Here is a 5000-nt window from a genome sequence, read left to right on the forward strand (position 1 = left end):
GCACGCGTTTCCCCATGTTAGCAAGGTGATACTAACACTCGGCGATCACAATGGGACGAGAAGCTTCAATCTTTTCCTTGCCCACAAGCTCTTGATTGGAAGTCAAATGCCTAGGTCATAAACATTCTTGCAAGAAGAGAGATTAGTAGCAGGCATGATACTTTCTTGATTATAAATTACACATAATGTTTATCTTTTCTTTCAAAAAGGAGATTAGCATGATTATTGGTGATTTTTGAGATTATATTATAAATCATTGGGAGTTTTATTCTTAGCTATCTAAAAGTATTCACAAAGGGTTTTGATGAATTGTTGATGTTTGGCTTGTAAATTGTTTCATGAAGTGACTATACATGAGAAAAGATAAGGTTATGGGAAGCCTAAGTAGCCATTTGCCTGTAGAAATATTCCCTTGCCCCATCAACATTGACAAATGGGATATGGGGTTTCTGAGCTCACTCTTCAAGTGCTGTCAATCAATCGCGTATCATCTATTTCGCAATCATATAATTGAATTCATTTGCAGTATAATAAAATTATGAATTAATTTTCATGTATAGCTGTACTAAAACGTGGTCTGTGGCACTGCTCAAAAAAAAAGTTTTTTTTCAACCCTTAAAATTAAAGGCAATGTGCAGGCTTAAACGAGATTTAGACTTGTAAATCACTGAAAATCGTACAAATGTTGGAATTTATAACTAAAATGTGCAAATTTCAACGTTAAAATTAAAAACAACATCAAATTTCACCTGGGAATTCTAAATTTTAGCCTGGAAAGTTCTAAATTTTAGCCGGTTATGTGAGCACTCGTGTGTGGAAAGGAACAACTAAGCTCTGAGAACCTAGCTACATGTTGTGAAGAGGGAAGCTGTAGCGTTCTCTGAGTGAAACCAAAAGGGTGCATCATCAATCGTCCTTTGTCGCCTGCACCATCACATCCGCCTCCTTCAACTCTGCACATCGCTCAATCGAGTAATAGCGAGGCCTCTCAACATCGCCCCCATCCTAGCGGGTTGCCCTCACTTCCTTCTTACCTCTATGATGCAATTTGCAGCTCTCCTGCCAACACCACAGCAGGTTAAGAACGGAGAAAACAAGGACATAATAGCAACAAGCATCTGCAGGCCTCGGAATAGAGAGGTTACATCAAGGATGATGGAATCTGTGCATCTTGGCTTGTGCATAATGACTCCAAGCTCCCTGCTGACAGTGCCAGGGATGATGTCTTCACTGTATTTGCTAAAACCAAAGAGAAGAGTACGCATCACAAGGGTAACTTCATGCCTGGTGAATCCCACCTTGACATGGAGCATGTGCATGTGGAAGATAGCCTTGTGCCTATAGTACATGTTGTTGATTATGCTTCACCTGTTCCATCTAATGGATCTTACTCCCTTTGTAAAGGATATCTCATCCTACATAGCCATTGCCCTCGCCTAGCTCCATGCAGGTGTCTTCATCAAACGAGCGCTCAATGGCTGCATGGAGAGGAAAGCTCTAACTCTCTCTTTTAAGTTTTGTTGTCATCTTTTCATGGTTGATTCAACAGTTTGAATCCATGAGGGATAGTCACTTTCAACTTTCAAGTCCCCATGGATTTTTATTTTTATTTTTTGCAGTAAGGTGTAGGCCGACTGGTGGATGGGGCTGGTCGTGGACATGTAGGCCCAGTCGGCTGCCTTTTCAACAGGCCGACTGCATGTATGGGGCCATATAAAATGGCCCCATGGCCCCCACACCATTGTATCTTGTTTTCATCTTCGGGATCTTGTGTATAGAGAAGAGTTACACGTCTATCTCTCTCTTTCTGTTATGCTGTCTATTTTCTGCACTCTACTTGCTCTTGTGGTCTCAGATTTGGTTATCATCTCCGCTGCGTATTTTGACAGTTGGATGGGCAAGATTGCCGGTTTATCCATAACAGGCAATTCTACGTGGGTAACGTCCCCCATGATCTCTCCGCTGATAAGCTCCTCTCTATGTTTTCCCAGTATGGTGACATTGAAGAAGGTCACATTGGTTTTGATAAGAAAACAGATTAGTCCAAAGGTTATGCTCTCATTATTTACAAATGTGCTGATTCTGCCAAAAAAGTCCTCAAATAGCCTGCCAAGTTCATTGATGGCCATCAAGTTAACTGTAAAATGGCCACTTCCGATGGTGGCCAGAGACACAGTGATGCATCAGAGTTAGCTTTGGCTCAGGCTGTGGGTATTGTGGGGGCTGTCTCCAATTTACACTACTATGCCCTTTCTGGGTTGCTCCCTTTGAATCAAGGGATCGTGGGTCATCATTCCCTTACCCCTTGCTGCACAAGGGCTGCTTAGTAGCCTAAACCCAAACTCTGGTCTTGCAAGCTTAAACCCGTTACCCCATCCATCCATCGCCCACCAGCTTGCTTTCAGCTCATCCTTAAACCCTCCACTCAACCGATCTTTGAACACATCGCTTCCATCTTCATTGAATGCTTCCCTCTCATAGGGAGCCTCTCAGGGTCTCCCACAGGCGCCCCTTGGTTGTATGGGCTACATGGTCTTGGCATATATGGAATCTCAGGTTGCACGTTTGGGTGGCTTGGGTGAAACTTCTCTGTATGGTGCTCTGATGAGCTGAGTGGGCTCTCAGACTAGAATTCTGCAGGGGACGGGACAAGGCTATCCATCTTCTCAGCTGGGACAAGGCTTTGGTGCTCTCTCTCTTTCTCACATTCAGTTCTTTACACCTATCCAGCTGTGAGGCATTACAGACAAAATCCTGCCTCTTATTCAAAAGAAATATGTTTGTCTTCTTGATTTTGAAATATTGACTAAAAGGGTTCTTGTTGGTTTTGAGTCTAGGATGACGGAGTGTACCATGCTCTACTGACATGTGGTGGATCGTTGTAGAAGGTATACAATAAAGGAAGGCTGTAGGTTCTCTGATCACATTGGTGGATCAGTCTTTGGCTATTGTGATGCAAGAGGGTGCTAGAAAACTACAAAAGAATATACTCTTATTCTGATTTTAGTAGAATCTTTTGATCACTACTTTTTGGCATAGTTTTTCCCTCATTATAGGAGCATTATTTGCTTTGTGTCTATGGTGTAATATTTCCAAGAGAACTATGTTGGCAGCTACTATCTTCCTCACCTTACTGAGGATGTGATTGTTTTACTTGATATAGCCATGGCCAATGATGCACAAGAGCTACTTGATGATCCTCATGTCAGTGAGGATGATAAAGTTATTATGGTTTCTTGGATACTTTGTAATAATGCCTTTCCATGCACGAGAAATACACATAATCAAGAGGGTTTTTTAACAAAATAAACACTAAAGTTAAGATCAAGCAGCCTTGTGTGAATGGTAAAAACCTTGGTATTGCACCAAGCTTTACTTGTTGGGAGCACACTTGGTCTTGCACTCGTTTGGTACACTAGTTTGCGGGGGCTTTGATCAAATCAAACACTAAAAATGACATACGACATGTTGGCTTTGATCAGCTCATCTATGCCTACTGTATGGAGTACGTGGAAAGTATCTTTCACTTCCATAGGAAACTCGGAGTGGACGACTTGATGAACGTAAACGGTAAGTAACCGGCCAATTCTTGAAGTATTGTCTTGAAATATGGTGTCAATGGAAAAATGATAATAATATTTAAAAAATGAAGAATGAGAGGGTTGAGGAGATGCTCAACTAGGATATTACCGAGATGCTTGTAAGTCTTAGTGAGAAGACATGAGGTTCGGAGAAAGCCCATGTGAGATCCCAACCACATCACCTGTAAGTCTTAAAACGAGGCATGAGGGCTAGAGGAAAAGTCTTGTCCTGAGGATATTATTGAGTTACTTGTAAGACCCAGTGAGAAGGCATGAGGACCAGAGCCAGTTAAAGATCCCTATTGAGTCGCCTATAAGTCTCGGATAAAGAGGCATGAAAGTTGGAGAGGAAAGCTTAGTGAGATACTTGTTAAGATGTCATTAAGACCTAGTGAGAAGACACGAGTTTCGGATAAAAGGTTCTCTGAGATTCCCACCGAGTTGTTTGTAAGGAAAAAGAACAAATAAAAACCAAAATGAAAATAATAAAAGCACAGTTACTTGTTGGGTGTTGTAATCTCAGGACCCAAGGGAAGACTCACTTGGTGGACTTTCGAAGATGAATCTGACTTCCCAGACACATGGAGCAGAAGCAAGTTGCTACATCGACACAGATGGTAGTACACTTGAGTGCCCATGGATGAGATTCTTCATTAGTATATATTTGTGGACTCTTCATTAGATTGGTGGACATCATCTTCCCACCATCTCCTTGGTCTACCACCATCAATTTTTGTGGTTTTACATGTTATACTATAGAACTTAAAGTGGCTTGTATTGTACTTTATGGCAGTCACTTATTCATAGATTTTCATGATGTACTTGACATTCATAGGAGATAGTACGCTCCCAACTAAACAAAGGAGCGGAGAGATGTTGATGGGTGTGTACATCCTTTAGCGTTTTGACATTATCTTGGATGTGAACAATTCTTAGCATTATCAGCATCGGATTAGGCTAATGAGTTGTGGGATTTGGTTATTACATGATGTCATATCAAGAAGTGGTTATAAGAGGGCTAGAGGGGAGTTAAGATCTTGTGAAGGTTATGGAAGCTCAATAGTCATATGGGTAGTCTAATAGTCACATGGGTATCGTAAGAGTCACATGGTTGGATGGCTATATAAAGCCTCTCTTGTATGCAAATTGGAAATGACATGACATGACATGACTCTTGTATGGATATGATTCTTACACATGAATCTTGTACACACAATATGTGATACATGGATATGGAATACACTGTGATGTGTTATTATGCTTGTATGTTTATCTTGTGTCTTTTATCTTGTTTTTGATCCATGTCTCTTACTCCATGCTCTTGTGTACATGTGTACTTCATGGCTATGTATATAGGTGTTCTTGTTAGAAGTCATCTTCTGTCTATTTTTATACACTAGGGTCTCTGTTGTGGTTGTG

General features: G+C 41.1%; 1 pseudogene; it reads left to right on the forward strand.

Annotated features, from left to right (window-relative positions):
* The first annotated feature begins 1038 nt into the window (after positions 1-1038).
* LOC147610904 (uncharacterized) lies at positions 1039-3057 on the forward strand (annotated as a pseudogene).
* Positions 3058-5000: the final 1943 nt, after the last annotated feature.

The sequence above is a fragment of the Cibotium barometz genome, chromosome 48 (genome assembly GCF_041138505.1).
Source record: "Cibotium barometz isolate CiBa-2024 chromosome 48, ASM4113850v1, whole genome shotgun sequence".
NCBI classification, from domain to species: domain Eukaryota; kingdom Viridiplantae; phylum Streptophyta; class Polypodiopsida; order Cyatheales; family Cibotiaceae; genus Cibotium; species Cibotium barometz.